This window comes from Callospermophilus lateralis, chromosome 7 (genome assembly GCF_048772815.1).
Source record: "Callospermophilus lateralis isolate mCalLat2 chromosome 7, mCalLat2.hap1, whole genome shotgun sequence".
NCBI classification, from domain to species: Eukaryota; Metazoa; Chordata; class Mammalia; order Rodentia; family Sciuridae; genus Callospermophilus; species Callospermophilus lateralis.
Window position 1 is genome coordinate 69,904,926 of NC_135311.1, and position 17,410 is coordinate 69,922,335.

At 37.1% G+C, this 17,410-nt stretch overlaps 1 protein-coding gene across 1 annotated transcript in view; it reads right to left on the reverse strand.

Moving 5' to 3' along the window:
* The window catches only part of LOC143405201 (guanylate-binding protein 5-like), a 30,857-nt gene that overhangs the window by 3,746 nt on the left and 9,701 nt on the right, over positions 1–17,410 (reverse strand). The window lies entirely within an intron of this gene.

Below are 17,410 nucleotides of genomic sequence, written 5' to 3' on the forward strand. Positions count from 1 at the left end.
GGATTTGGAAATAAAAAAGGAAGCAGACAACTGCTGATGCTGTTTGAACACTGGAATGTGACCATCATTTTATAGTCTAGTTGGAATTGCTTTTCTTAAACACTTGAAACTAAATACCAGGCACATAATTCCCAGGAATGCTCAGTGACAGAGTAAGTCTGAGCCAGATGAGACATCAATCTCATCTCTGTTCCTATACACATGTCCTTTCTTCTGTTCTCAATGGTTTTTGTTAAAGAGGGGCCCCAGGATTTATCATAATTAATAGGTAAAACCAGGAATACCTGTATTCCTTTCCTGAATTGCTTGTGGTACTTTGTCTTCAGCTTCTCTGTCTTCTGAAGCAAGAGGTTATGGCCTCCTGGTTTAGAATAAAGCCTGTTTCACTACTTCTTCCAGAGGAACAAAAATATCCTGAAGAAAGCTGAGCAAAGATCTGAAGAGGCTTCTTCATTCACTTACAAATGTCTTTCTGCTTTGCATCTAATAGGGTCTTCAAGGGGACAGGAACCCTCAGAGATATTAGCCACACCTCAGTATTTATGGAATTTATCTTAAAGCAAATCTCTATTTTTTAAAAGAAACTTCAAGGAATATAAGCAAGACTGTGCCCTTCCTGAAAAAGTTTCAAGGACTTGAGAGTCTATGAAAAATGACATTTAGCTGGGCACAGTGGCACATGCCTGTGTGCCAGTGGCTTGGGAGGCTGAGGCAGGAGGTTAGGGAGTTCAAAGCCAGCCTCAGCAAAAGCGAGACACTATGCAACTCAATGAGACCCTGTCTCTAAATAAAACACAAAATAGGGCTGGGGATGTGGCTCAGTGGTGGAGTGCCCTTGTGTTCAATTCCCAGTACCCACCCACCCACCCCCACCTCCCAAAAAAAAAGAAAAAAGAAAAATGACATTTACTTTCGGGTGTGAAATTTTCTGAAACCCCTCTATTTCAATTTCTACTTTAGAGGTGATCTTATGACCATAGACCTCTAACCTCAAGCCCTCGTTTTAAATGCAGCCTACTTTTCCATCATTTCTGACTTCAGTGTTTTCCACCCTCAAGGAGAAGGTAGAAGTGAATAATTAGCTGGAATGATGTCAGCTGACTAAATTAATCCTGGATACATTATACTTAGTTGATCCAAAGGGAAATTCTTTCTGCTTTATTAATAAAAAAATACTTTGTAAATATAATGATATAAAGGGATGTACTGAATATTTTGTAAATGCAATGTGTTTAATATTTTGTAAATACAATGTTTTAAAGAAATTAAATCAATTCAAATTAGCCAATTGGTGTAACATGGGAAAGGTTGTGTGCACATTTGAAAATTTCAGATGCTAAAAGTCCAGAGTACTTTTATACATTTGTTTGTTTTCAGAATGAGAGTGATAATGTGACCACATAAGTGACCATCAGTTTATAGTCCAATAGGAATTGCTTTTCTTAAACAGGTTTTATTATACCTTTCAGAGCAAAGCTTTCTTTTCTATTAACCCTAATGCCCATGAACTAGAAAAACAGTTACCTATAATTGCTTCTGGAAAATTGGTCCTCATCCTTGAAACAGTTCTTTGTGAAGATTTATATGGCCTCTCTCTCACTGGCCCTGTGCAGGTCCAGCAGCTCCTGGAGGGTCTCTGTGGGCAGCTGCACCTTCTAACCCATCAGCCTGTCATAGTGGGCAAGGACCTTTTTTATTGCAGCTGCACTCTCTGTCTGGGCAGGGCCAGGACTGCGCTCTCCATGAAGGGCAAATCCCCACTGCTGATAGTGTTGACATAGGTCAGCACCAAGTTCTCTAGACCTTTACCAAGGAAAAGATGCTTGTGTTATTAAAGAGATACTTTAATCTATGCCATTTAATTCTGAGAACAGCCAGTTGCAGTGGTGCACATCTTTAATCCCAGGGGCTTGGGAGGTTGAGGTAGGAGGACTGAGTTAAAAGTCAACCTCAGCAACATAGTAAGGCCCTGAGCAACTCAGCAAAGACCCTGTCTCAATGTATTTTTTATAAAAATATAAAAAAGGGCTGAGGATGTGGCTCAGTGGTTCAGTACCTATGGGTTCAAGCCCGAGTACCAAAAAGAAAACACAAAACTTTAAGAACATTCATTTAACAATATACTGCCATTTTTCAGCATTCTAAATAGTATCCAAGTAAGTCTAGATAAATTCCTTTGGCAAATTATGAGAGTAAGAAGTCAGGTGTTTCCTTATTTGGGAAAAGAAGCAGGATTCAAAGAAAATATGAAAAATGTCAAAATGTAGCTCATAGCTGATGGTCCACGTTTACTCCTTCTCTGGAGAAGTTAAAAGTCATGCACATTCATTTGATTGGAATGATATATGGTTTTGCCTCTTTAACCTCCTTTTCTTTCCTTCTTCCTCAGTTATCCATTTTCTTCAAAACTCTTTCACTTTTCACAGTTAAACCACTATGGGAGATACCATCCTCTGAAAAAGGGTTGATTGAGCAATTTAGAACAGGTTTCCGTTATTCTTTGTTGGAACTTCCCTGATTTACTTCTTGACCATTTACATTCTACTTCCCTCTATAATATAGCAGTTGTTTACAAAGTTCTGAAAGAAATGTTAGGAAACCTAGAGCCAGAAGTGTGCTTAGATATCTTTAGAGGTTCTAGATTTTTGGGCCTTAGTCCCATATTTGTATTGTATTTAGGTTAGAAAAATGTGGAAACTTCCAATTATGATCTATACCAATTACCTACAAAAACAAGTTATATAAACCTAATCTACACACAGATATTGTGGGCTTACAACCTCTCATGCTCTATGGTGAATTTACTAATATAGGAGAGAATAACTTTGAGGTTTTGGACTACATGGTTAATAGCATCTGTATCTATATTAATAATAGTATTTTATATGTTGTTCCCAGGTGCTATCTGGATAGCATCTTTAGTGCTTTTAGAAGAGCCAGATCTCTGACACATCTTTGAATGTTTACAGCGTTTGAACTATACACATAACTGCTGCTCTACCATTGAAAACTCAGCCTGTGTGTACCTCTGGGATGCATTTTCTCCCACTCTGGTAGAGCCCATGACTTTTATAAAAGAAAACAATGCAAGAGTGGATCAAAACACATAGAAACAAATACACATTTTAGCTTTATTGTAAGCTAGATTTAATTTCTAATCTCATTCTTGCTCTTTCTCGTGAAAACATTGAAAAGTTCTTCAAACTGTCAGATTGCAGGTGAAACCAGATTAGTCAGGTGTCAGCGAAGACAAAGATAACTTAAATTACAAATATGAACCCTGGTAGAACCTTAGATGGCAAAGGAAGAAAAATAGTATTAAGGCATTTCAAACTCTCTGTTAGTCCCCGCTAGTATTGTGTCTAATTCAGCAGGGAAAAGGAGGAGAAAAAAAAAAAAAAAAAAAAAACCCTTACCAGACAACTAATGAATTCTGCTGCCTGTCTGAACACCAAAGTTCACTTTAGTCCTGCTGTGTTTCCTAGGGCCCTTCAGGCAAAGCTGCACCCGGTCCTGATAGATGTTTCTTTCCCCTCCCCGGAATCCACCGTGCGGCTGGCGGAGGCGCCATATTGGAAGGTACAAAACTCCAGAAACGCGGAGTGACACACACACATAAAAATACCCTAGATCGGTTCATTCCCCCAGTTTTAAGGGCCCGGGGCGCGGTATCCAGAGGACTGCTGGACAGCGGGGGCGTGGCGCAGGCCGGCCCCGGCGGGACCCGCGGGGCGAGAGCGCCTGCGCAGCCGCAGGAGGGAAGGGGGCGAAGGAGGCAGCGGCTTCTTTCTCTCCATAACCTGCAGCTTCCTCCTGAGCTGCTAGTTCCCTCGACCGCCTGGGTATTTTAAAAACGAACTGAACCTTGGTAAATCTCTTCCCCCCCCGCCCGCGATCTTACCTTATCTACGTAAAATCCGGAGCAGAGATCTTTTAGAACAGGCAGAAAAGCTGCTTTAAGGAGGACTTGGTCAGGGTCAGTACCAACAGTTGTCCTTTAGTTTAGCTGTGATGAGTTCTGATGAGCATCTTCCCACAGTCCTGGGGATTTTCCTTCTTCTCCAACTCCCACCTCCCAGCAGACCCTTGGATATGGAGTATAAGCACGCCAAAAGTCAGAAGATGTTTTCAAACTTCTCCACAGGAAATGGAAACCACAGAGTCAATTCAGTTACTAGATGGTTGCCCAGGGTATATTCTGAGCGCCTCTTGTGGAAGGTTTGGATATATTTGGCTTAATTTTCCAGAAATTGCAAAGCGTTCCTGAAGGAGAAATGTTACCAAGGAGAGCTTATGCAAGTTTTCCAAGTGTGTTTTACCTCTTTTGAAATATGATGATATTTACCTCCAGTTGGGAAGAACATATTTTTTGAGGTCTGGTTTTCTGAAAAGGTAAATGCAGTCACATAGGAATTAGTTTGTTGCTTTTACAGTAGGTTCCATAGTTGAGAACTTTAATTTACAGGAAATGACAAAAGGTCTTGGCACTTAGTACACAGTGAATGCAGGCAAGGAAATTATTTTCTAAACATCTGCTATATTCCACGCACAGTGTTCACTAGTTTATGTGGAGTAAATATTCCACAAATATTTCCTCCCAATTTAAAAGAGCTAGGGCCCTGAGAGATTTTGTAGCTTGTTCAAAATTATAGAGCTACCAATTAACTGATCTTAAGTTTCAAACCCAAGCACTCCTTGAAGTCCTCTGGTTTGTGGTGTGTATTCTCATGATTGTCACCAGTACCATGATTCTTTTTAATGATTAAATGTCAGTTTATTCTGTCTTTGGTTCTTTTGGAGAAGGGGACAGTACTGGGGATTGAACCCAGGACTTCATGCAGGCCAGGCAAGTGGTCTACCACTGACTACATTCCCAGCCCCTAGATCTCAATTTATTCTGACAACAATGCTACAGGACTGTTACTTTTATCTGTAATTTAAAATAAACACAGGGGTTCTTAGACTGTGTTTCCTGAGGTTCTAGTCCCTAGCCAAGGATTTGAGTTTGAGGGATTTTTTAAGAAGGTAATCCTACAAAGCAGAGTAGCAGAGAGGGAAAGAGAAGATTGGAAGAGAATAAAACCAAGGAACAGAGTCAGAAAGTCATTTTGTGAGCTCAGCCCCTTGAGCTAAATCTAGGAAACAGTATAAAATCTGCCTGGGAATCTGGCCTTTAGGATGGGGGCTTTTGCCTTCCATTTCCTTTCACATCTGAATGGGGATTGCTACTGGGAGCGATAACCCTCCAGCATTGCTGGCCTGACCCACATGTGGGTTGAAAGCAAATGCTCAGATAGGGTATCTCTGATGTTTGCTGTTAGATGTCATTGGAATGTGCAGAAAGGGTAAGTGACATGGGAAGATGGTTGGAACACCCACACCATCTGTGAAGACCCCTTTCTCTCTGCCCAGATCTCCTCATACTTCACAGAAAATCCACTTCTTTCCTTCAAGACTTCTTCAAATGTTCGGCTAGTCATAATTTTTTTTTAATGTATCTAGTATAGGAAAGTCTAAGTGATATTCCTCATTATTGTCATTGATTTCATGTCATAATTGATATTCAAGATCTTTGCCTCTTCTACCCATTCTAGATTGTTCATACTTAGCCAGAAGTTCTTCTCATGCATTCATGAGGGATCAAAAAAATTTTTTTGATTCTATGTTCTAGTTAGGCTATGCTTGCTTCCAATACATTTGAATAGACCACAGAAATAATACAAGACTCCCAATGAATCCTTGAGTACCAGACTGTTTCCATCTTGCACAATCTCCTCATTTAAATCATGGTCAGTTAAGTCTGCCAGTAAGACCACCTCATTCATTGCCTGCTGGTTAGTCTCATAGGAAGTTTACAACATGGCCACGTGGCATGTATAGATTTAAATTTAGTGCAACTTTACTAAGATTCTTGGGAGAAATACTGCTTAACTCCACCCTGATACTCAGCTCTCTAGTCCAGTAGGAACTCAAGAAGTGTTTAGAGGATCAGAGGTTCACGAATGAGTCCATGAGCAACATTTCTACTTTAATCCCTTGGTTCCCAGGCCTATATATTTTAGCCAGCATGCAAGAGCTGTTCGTTCATCAATTATATACTACACCATGAATGCCAGTGAACAATCCCACAGTGTGTCTTAGTTACATCACTAAGTGGATATTCCATTTTTCTATAAGCCTGACAGCTTCTCCATGATGTATCAGTACTAGTGCATCCTTGGGCTATACTCACATTGTTATGCCTCTTTTCTGTAAGTCAGAAACTTGTTTAAGGTGATATGTAGCAGGGTCAGACACTATGAATCCTTGAATAGCTGCTGCCCATAATTCCCTAAGCAGGGGAGGCCAACACACAATCAGAATTCATATCAATTCCAGTAACAAAATTGCTGCCATCTCCAGAGTACAAAGGTCCTGCTATCTAATAGCTGGTTGATTTCACTGAAGAAATGGATTGTGTTGAAGCATCAGTGTCAATCTTTGTTGCCTTCAGGACAACATTAAATATTTGGTGAAATGAACTTTGTTGAGAGAGATCCCAGGCTGTAGGTAATTGCAAAGATTCCATTACAGCTGTCATGTCTACTCTGTACAATCACTGGGTAAGTGAGGACAAACTTGAGTCAAATCTAAGGTAACCACCAGATGGGTCATTTTTTCTTTAAAGTATATACTGTCTGGTCATCATTGACCTAAGAAATAAATGTCTACATATTAACAAACCCACTCCTGTGAACTCACCTCTTTATTACTGATCATTCACTTGTGCTCCTTATAAACCAAGAATAACCAGAGAAACCATTCACCACTGCTCAAGACTCTGTAGAGCCTTACTTCAGTTTTCTCTCCTTTTGTACAAAATTGATGACCAGTTGAACTGCTTAACATTTGTTCATAGACAATAAATCTAAATGTAGGTGTCTTTGGGGTCCATCTCTAGCTGACAAAGCAACATATTTTCCATTTAGTTTCTATAAAAAAGAAAACTCAAACACTGGAATTGGTAATGTCATACCCTGGGTGGAGGTTGTCGCATGTGTTGAACTTCTTGTACAGTTTCAAGTTTCTTTTTGTTCCATGTTTTATAATGTCTGTGGCTTTGTAGAGCTATCACTGGGGGGATTTTCTCCTGGAATGGTGCTTTATGTCTTCACTGCTTCAGTAATGTGGGGCCCAACAAAGATTCATCTGACAGTCTACATATATGATCATTTTGTTCCCAGAATTGTAAGGGTGTTGATATCCATGAGGATGGGAGCCAATAAAATTTTTTTCCATATTGTTTCCTCTAGGTGCCCCTCTGAGATGCCTTGAATACAGTATTTCAGAGAGAATTCTTCAGGTGGATTTGCAGTTACTCACAGTGGTAACCAACTCAATAAATTAGTTTTTTATTAACCTTTGTTCCTTCCTTGCTTGACTTGCTGCTCCTCTACCCAGATCCCTTATATTTTATCTGTTCATCACTTTTTTAAAAAGAAAACTCTTTTCATTCAGACCTTTCTCTTGGGCTTTGAACTGGGGGTATCCCAGGCTATGGCCAACAGTAATGGACATCCTAACAAGCAGCTCTATGTATTGGAAATTTGGATTAGAAATATGTAGGAACTTCAAATGACATTTATAAATGGGATCTGTAGGGTTGGCCCAAGATGATTATAGTTAGGCTCTCTCATCAAGCTTTCTGGTGGGCTATTTTTAGTATGTAGCCAAGGTCATAAACACCTTGATTCAGCTTATGTATTCAGAGTCATAAACATGTGCTTGTGGGCATGGCCTCACTTATTTAATCTGTTAGCAATATGCCTTCTTATTTTCTGTTAGCAATATGCCTTTTTTTGGCTGGCATATAAAAAGGCCTCTGGAATGACTGGGGTAAGGGAAGATATTGCTGCCTCCAACCAAGTATGTCTACTATCACTAGTGCACCTGGCATGTTCTTTCACCTGCCAAAATCCTAAATCTGTTTTCAGTGTCTGAGACCATGAAGGACGGGCCCATGTCTCTAACTATCCTCAACCAGGCCACAGATTGTGAATGAGGTCACTGTGGACCTCTAGACCACTGCACTTATCATCTGAATACAACAGAGTATTTTCAGTTGGAACCACTTGAAGCAGAAGTATCTCACAGCCAAACTTGACCCAAATTTCGGACCAAAATACTAATTAAATCACTATGATAAAATATTTTTTGTAAGTCACTATCTTTCGGAATAAATTTTAAGTAGCAATGCGCCACTACTTAAACACTGGTAGTTATAATTTACCTTGATTACAATGAGGAATCATAGTTACTTCTTCACAGTAGAGGTATAAGGAGTTTATTTGGAATACAGGGCATGACATGGCTTTTCTGTGGTCCATGTTGAACTGACAGAACCAGCAACCACAGTTCAAAATCAATGTCACTGGGAATTCAGATTTCTTAAGGTGATGATTTGGTTCACTTCACAAAGAACATAGAACATCTGAAGTGTCCCTGAGAATAAGGAAACCTATTAAGCAGTACTATAATCTGAATATATATGTCACTCCAACATTCAGATGTCCCCAAGGTGACAGCATTAGAGGTGGGAGCTTTGGATAAATAATCAAATCACAAATGTTCTGCCCTCATGAATGGTGTTTGTTATTACAACAGATGTCAAAAGGGACAAACAAATCATTTTTCCATTCCCCCATGTCAGGACACAGCAGCTAGGGGTAATGTTGTATGCAGAAAGTGAGCCCTGAGCAGCAACTCAATCTTGGACTCTCCAGGGTCCAGAATTGAGGGAAATAAATTTCTATTATTTATAACTTTCAAGTCTATAGTGTTGTTAGAGCAACTGGAATGGACCAAGGCAAGTGGGAAGAGAGGCAGATGAAGAATATCATTTATGGTTTTAAAATCAGCCACTGTAAACAGGAAGTTAGTTTTCCACTAATCGTCCTTTAATAAATCCTTGCAGAGTTTCCTGGTGACAATGAATTTTTACACCTTAGATATGAGGTGTCCTCCAAAGCTCTTGTGTTAATACATGAGATGAAATTATTATATTATGAGAGCTATAATATAATCAATGAATTAATATTTGAAAGGATTACTGTACTGGGGGGTAATTCAAGGCAGGCATGGCTGGTAGAGGTGGGTCACTAAGGTCATTTCTTTGAAGTATATGTTTTGTTTACTCTCGCTCTCTCTTTCTGTCTCTGTCTCTCTCCATCATCACCACCACATCTCTCTCTCCTTCTTGGCTACCATGAATTAAGCAGTTACCTTCCACTGTACTCTTCTTTCATGATGTTCCACCTCATCTTGGGCCTAGAGATATGAAGCTGGCCATCAGTGGACTGAACCTCTGAAACCAGGATCTAAAAGGAAAAAAAAAAAGTCAACTCCCCCCCCCCCACCCTCTAAGTTGTTCTGGTCAGGTGTTTTGGTCACATAAATGACCATAACCCATAACCCATACGGATACACTTTTTGAAGAGACTCTATCATGGACTGGTCCTACTGGAGAAGAGGGAGACTAAATTATATTCCTTATAGTCCAATTTACACTCCAGATTATGTTACTGAACCAGTTCTACCTGGGCTGGAACAAGTTTCATGTTGGTGAGTACTCTGCTTCAGGCCTATGCCTATGCTATTTTTCCTACCCTAAGACTTCTCTAATGCTCAGACTGGATCTCTCATTAGAACACACTTAAAATCATTCCTGTACAAACTAGAAGATAAGCCTGTGGGATCAGTCTTCATCCCAAAGGGATGGAAGTTGATGAATAAATGCTTTTCTTTCTTGACTTCTTGGGGTCAGAGTTCTTAAATGCATTTTGTACCATTCCTCAAAATATTCCAGTGGAAATGAATGGCTCTAACACAGCTGCCTAAGCCTTTTTTTGTACACCTCTTGCTACCATGGGTCCTAGATGCTGTATGTGGAGATATAGGATCTGTTTGCCTGGTGAGGTTTTGATCTTGTTTTGGTCCCATCCCTTTTTCTATGCCTCAGTTCCTCCCTTTTAGAATGGAAAGGTTGACTCTGTGCCATTACTTATTAGATATATGTAACTTGCTTTTGGTTTTTATAGAGTGTCATAGCCAATAGTTTCCCAGGAGTGTCAAAAGAGACTTTGGATGTGGATATTTGGGCAATCTGAAACTGTTAAGAAAATGATACTATTAGTAATGGACTGAATGCATTTTGCATTGTGAGATGGACATGAGCTTTTGAGAATCAGGAGCATAATATTTTGGTTTGGATATGAGGTATACTCCAAAGGGTCCTGTGTTAATGCAGGAATTATCAGAGGTAAAATGATTATAGATCATGAGAACTGTAAACTAATCCTAGTTTCAATGTCTAAGTCAGTGGTAAAACACTTTAATAAGAAAGTTCACCTTTAGAGTGAATGTATAAACACTCTTTCCTAACATAGCTTTTTAATTGTACTCTTCTTAAAGAGCATCAAAGTAAATTTCATGATCAAGTTTTTCAATTGTCTTTATATAAAATTGAAAAATGCTATTTTTTTCCTTCAACTCTTGAGGGCATATTATACTGGTAAAATGTAACCCAATGTGAGAACCACTGAATATGTAAAGAAAGAGCAACCTTCTCAGTTCTTAATAAAACTTTATCTTGAAGAGGCATGAATTACAAAACAAAGTGAGAAGGGATCTGTGTTAATGTACAAAGTGTTTGAGCATCTCTATCAACAATGATAAATTATATTTGATAAGTTGCAGAAGTCATCACAAGGAGGCTCCATTTCTTTAGAATCTTGAAGGATGCCTCAAATTTAGCAAGGAGATATTGTAGAACATTTATTTTAGAGCAAAGAAATGGAATGAGAGAGAGTATATAATGACAAAAAGTAAATGGTTCAGGTTAACCTGTGTCACTGCAGGTGGTGGGCTTACTGAAAGATCAGTGGCCACCTGGGCTATGGACTGTCTTTCAGAGGCATGCTTCAGCCTTTATTTTTCACTACTGTCACTCTGATAGCAGGAGCAAAGAAAGCATAAAGAGGAGATAATGGAGAAAGAGAGAACTCATCAAGAGGCTGTTGCTACAGCTTGGAAAATATGTTATGTCCCTTCCCCTTTGGCTTGAGGGTAAGCCCTGCACCACAGGACCATCCAGGAAGGCTGGCTCCTGACATCCCTTGATTCTGTTCCCAAGAAGTCATTTTACTCATCTGCAAGGTTCAGACAGAAAGAGAGGAATGAGAAATTTGTGGAGTGCAGGCTCAAATTCTGTGACACAGATGTACAAATAATCTATATTTACTCTCTTTGGCCATACCAGCTTGCAGTATAGTTAGAAAAAATATAACCTCTATCTAGGTCGCCATGAACTCCTCATGTAAAATATAATCACACAATATTTAAAGGCAAACTTTTAGTATAACTCTGATATATATAGAGAATTTTTTTAATCCTGAAATTAACTTGGCAATTTCTGGTGCTGAATCCAAGCTGGGCTAAGTACAGTGGCCTTATAGTTACTGAGACACAGAGGGACATACCTAGTAGACATGCACATTGTTGCAAGCCTAAATAGCAACAGTCCTTTCTCTATTAATGGGATCTAAAATGTGAGTGTCTTTTTAGTCTCTCTCTCTCTCTCTCTCTCTCTCTCTCTCTCTCCTTCTCTCTCTCTCTCTTATATATATTTTGTTTGTTTTCATTTTGTTCATGCAGGTATGAAGATATGACTCTAAAAGATACTCAGGCTTATTTGTTCTTTCTGACCATAAGGAAGATTTATGATCATTATTTGATAATGGAAGAAAAAAGCAAATTTGGCATCATTCTTCTCACTCCATGATTTCAAGCTGTTGCAAGAAAGAACATCTCTTAAAATGATATTTAGTAAGCCTCATAAAAGTTAAAATATTAATTAAGGAAAGCTTGTTGAAATAGTTTCCTAAACTGATAGTTTAATGAGACTTTATTTAACTGAAATAAAGTTCTTCTCTGTTCCATTAGTTGAACCCCCAAAATAAATGTAGTATCTTCTTTAGAAACAGTTTTGCTTTAATTTGTGGTTTTCTTCGATTTTTTTGTTTGTTGTTGTTTTTACATGTACTCAATTTGGGGTCTGGAGAATATGCTCAGACAGGAATAGTATCACTTTTTTGATATCCATGTAAGATAGCTATGCAGAGTCTGCTAAAACTGAAATGTCACAGCAATATTGAGACAGACTTTCTAGCACACCAGACCTTACCTAAAGATTAATGTTGTTACAGAACGTCACTGATGAAAGTTCAGGCTTGTGGTACTTTCAAGGTAGCTATCCATAAAAACCAAACTCAAATCCAGCTGAAGTATGATGACACTAAACCGATGCTTGCCCCAAACATCTTAATACAAAAGAGCTATGTCTATTTCCATCACAAATATTATAATACATTTCTCAACTATTTCTTCAGCAATGATTGATTTAAAAAATTATGAGACACATGGGAAAATGAAGTTAAAACTATTGATTTTAAAGAGCTAAAGCAAGCAACATATATAGAAATATATATTATGATGAATTATATATGTATGATGTTTAAGGATTCTAGCAGAAAGGTGATCAATATACATGAACAGATGTGGATTTGCAGCAAGAAAGTGGAAATTGTTGACAGTCAGATGGAAACTCTGTGAACCACAAATCACAATATTAGTAATGAAGAATTCTTCAGTGGGCTCAAAAAAATAATATACATGAACATAACAGAGAGAAGAATCAAAGCCCCTGAAAAAAGGTCAATAGAAATTAACTAAACAGCAGCACAAAGAGATTCATGAGTACAGTCAATGATAGCTGAGTTCCCAGTAGCTTGGGGCATCCCCAAAAGCAATGTCAAAGAGTTTACTGTAAATATGATTGAGATTCCAAAAGACAAAATGGAAAGGGAAGAGAACATGGCTGAGAGCTTTCTGAAACTACTCAAAGACAACAAACCACAGGTCCACAAGTTCAGAGAACCCGAGCAGAATAAATGCAAGGAAAACACACTCATGCACATCATAGGCAACATAATAAAACCTAATATAAAGTAAGCATTTTGGAGGCAACTAGAGAAAATGTTACATATGAGGAATTAAAAATAAAAATAGGAGCAGTTGTTTATGGAAACTCTACAAGTGAGATAAAATAGAAAAACATCTCTAAGATATTGAATAGAAAATGGCAATTCCAAATTCTTTACCTAGTGACAATGTTTGTAAATAAATGTAAATACAGAGTTTTTAAAATTTTTATTTTATTTTTTATTAGAGCTTAATGGTTACACATAGTTTCTGGGTTCATCCTGATAAACTCAAACATGAATGAAAATCCATTTCAGTTCATGATCTCCATCTCCCCTCACACTTCCCCTCCCCTCTCTTCCTCTATTCTACTAGCCTTCGTTTTACTTGTCTATTAATTGTAAATACAGAGTTTTACAAATTATAAAAACAATGAAAACAAATATTAATGGATTCAATGTAATCCAAGAAAAAATATGATTTTTTTCTGGGAGGTACAGAATGATCCAAAAATTAAGATAGAAACGCAAATGTTTAAGTATAGCCAAGAAATTTTTGATGAACATTGTAGAAAGACTGAGCACAGTAGAAATAAGACATAATTCTTATGATCCTTTAGTTTGTAATACATCATTATATTTGTGCTTGAGTGGGTCAACAGGCCCAAAGAATTGGGAGAGTTGCAAAATAAACAGTCATATATTGTTATCAAACTTACAATTTCTTCATGAGTTTGGAGACAAAGACTTCTGTTTAAATTGTTTTGGGAAAATAGGTCATCTTCTGTTTAAATTGTTTTGGGAAAATAGGTCATCCTTTTTCAGAAAAATACTTTGAACCCATAATTCACACTACATAGATCTTAAATTTTTGCAGAAATTTATAGATACATATGAAGGTCAAATGACACACATTTAGAAAAATATTTAGATAAGGAGCACCATGTCGATAGATGTGAAGATACACACAGGCAATCACACATACATCCCTCCTACCATAAAGTAAAATGTTGTTGACTACAGTCAAAAATTCTTTTCACTAAAATTCCATAAATGGTGTTAAAGCAAATCACAGAATGAGAAATGACATTGACACATCATATAACACACAGGAAACTCATATCCTTTATATTTAAGGAACGCCTAAAAATCAAGAAAAAGACAGAATATGATAGAAAAAGACATCACAAAACATGAAAAAGAACTAGTATACAAACACATGAAGAAGTGTTGCACCTAATTTATTTGAGAAAAATGCAAATTAATGTCTCAATAAGATACAACACATTACCATATACAGTACAGCCCCTGTACTTCAAAATGTGAGCAATTTTGGTGTGGAAACCATCATACTATACAAGAAAGACTCTGAAGTCATGGCAAAGCTGATGTAGAAGGACAGGATTCCCATTTTTTTATTGAACTCCCATAGAGTTCAAAATCCACTTGAATCTAATATATGTAATACGAGATGTCAAGAGCTTTGTAATATTTTGAACAACCAATAAAAAAAAAAGAAAAAAAAAAGGACAGGATTCACTTCCTCTAACCTTAGGAAGTCCATTCCTAGGGGCGTTACACAAGGGAATTGTGCATGTATGCACACACACACACACACACACATACATATTTCAAAATCAACTGAATAATATTTCAGAAAAGATAAACCTGAGAATTTATATATTTATCAATAGTATAATAAACAAAGTGATTTTACTATATACAATATATACATTTCCAACTACATAATGAAATAGAAGAATCTTATTGATATCTTTTTGGAAATGAAGCAAAGTACAAAAGAAGACATGCAATAAAATCTGATTTATCTAGAAAGAAGGTCAAACTAAGTTACGTTATTTCAGACATCATTTGTATATGATATAATCCATGAGGAATTCAAAAGTTGTGATACTGGTTGTCTCTAGTAGGGTAGTCAGAGGTTGAAATACACTCTTTTGGGGTTTTAGCAATGCTCAATTTATGTTTCTGGGGTGTGATTTTTATAATTTATATGCTTTATATTTGATGTACTCCTCTGAATGTGTCATATTTCATAATTTTGAAAAACAGAGAAGGGGATATAATTCGTCAGAATCTGCTTTGAAAAGGATGAAGGCATTGTGTTATAACTGATTGAGATATAGGATCAAGAGAAGTTTCAAGATACTTTTGACTCATAGAAAGGCCCTCTCCTATAGGTTCATAAAGAATATAACCTCTGTTTTCTTAAATACAGTTTATATTGTTACACTTTAAACTTTTTTGTTGTTGTTGTTTCAGTGTAGAATGTGAGATCTGGTTCTGATTTAGTCTCTTTCTAAGTTTGCCATGCAGTTGTTTCTTTCTATTTAGAAGTCCACCTTTACTCTCCATACTTCCTATAAAGTTTATTTTGGACTTTCTATTCTGTTCCACTGGTGATCTATACATTCAAGAGTCATTATCACATTTTTAACCTTGATTTTTAACAATGTGTCTGCTTTTTTGTGTTGAGTACGTTTATGTTGTTTTCACACTGTGCTTTTGGTTTTCATTCTTTCACTAATTCTCTCTAAATTTTAACATATTACTTACTATTGTTTTATTAAGCACCACAAGAAAGACAATATCAAAATGGTTATTAATGTGGGGTCCATATTCAAAAGGCTCCTGTGGTATTGCCTTGAGATGACTTAATTATCTTCAGTGACTTAAATTTAATAACTTTAATAATAGTCCCACTAATAAACATAAAAATGTTTTAAGTAATGATAATTACAATAAAGCAATACTTCATGTTCATAGGATTTTGTGAGCAATATATGTGTTATTACAGGGACCACAACTGGCACATGGTAAATCCTGAAAAAATATTAGCTGCTATTACTAACTACTTACGATGCTAAGGAATAAAGAAGTTGTACATGTTTACTATTGTGTTGTATCAAATGACCACCAACTAAATGACTCAAAACAATAAGAGTGAGATCTGAGTTTCTAAAAAACATTTCAGTAATAATAAATTAAAATGCTCAGAGAAAAATGGCACATGTGGTATAGAAGCTTCTATTATATGAGAACATAGAACTTGAGAAATGTTGGAAATATACATTTACTCAGGACGCTCAGTAAAATTATCTCTTAAAATATGCTAGAAAGGGCTGGTGTTGTAGCTCAGTGGTAGAGCACTTGCCTAGCACTTGTGAGACCCTGAGTTCGATCCTTAGCATCACATAAAGATACATAAATAAAATAAAAGTACTGTATCCATCTACAACTACAAAAATAAAAATAAATATGTTCCAAAAAAAAAAAAAGAAAGAAACAATAAGAGCAAGGGCTGGGTTTGTGGCTTAATGGTCGGGCCCTCACCTTGCATGGGTGATGCACTGGGTTAGATACTTAGCACCACATAAAAATAAATAAATAAAGGTATCATATCCATCTACAACTAAAATAATATTTAAAAAAATGTAAGCTTATACTCTACAATTCTGGAAATCAGAAGTCTGCGAGTCTAATCTCAGGCATTAGCGGGTTTGTGATTCATATGGAGACTCCAGGAGAGAATCTATTTCCTCACTTCTTATTATACCTAAATAATTTAGTCATTTAATTTCATAATAATAAGATCAGTGGGGTCAGAAAACATAGTCTAGTTCTTAATAGTTCTAAAAAACTGTCCCTGTTCATCTTTCAGTGCCTTTTCTTGTCATTTTGTATCCAGTGACACAGTTTTGTTCTAGGTGACAGAGTATGTGGGGACACATGGGAGCCAAGGAAGCTGGTGGGAAGGAAAGTCTGTGGACCACTGCTCCTCTAGAGATTTCTAAGGAAAAGACCCCTTATTTGGTGGGGAGATACTAGAGAAGTGTTAGTGAGCTAGATGTCAGATTATTTGTAGTGTGGTCTGGACTAACAGTATAAATGGTGGGAACTTTGGATAAGTAGATTAATTATGCTATGACCCAGCTTTAAAAGTGTGTTGAAAATGAGTAGTAATGATATAGAAAGTTGTTCTTTCTGACTATGCCATTTCCTCAGGTGTAAAATATATGTTATTTTCTGTTATGTGGTCTGCATAACTCACAAAGATACCTATAGAGTATTGCTAAACAAATGCTCAGCGAGTGTGCTGGTACCTTGTGGAGTTGAGGTCAAGTCCAGAAACATAGCTGAGCAGGCATACCTTTGCTGATACAAGAAGTTTAGAGAAATAAAACTCTCAAAGAACAGAAGAAAAAGTACAGATATTAACACTAATGTGCTTTGTTTCTATAGATAAGTAAATCACATTTTGAGCAACTAAAAAATAAATGATGCACTTCTAATATCTCCCCACTGGAAATTCTTTACATAATTAAGTAGTTATAAGGGATAAAGAAATGTAACTTTGTGGAGTATTCCTACAA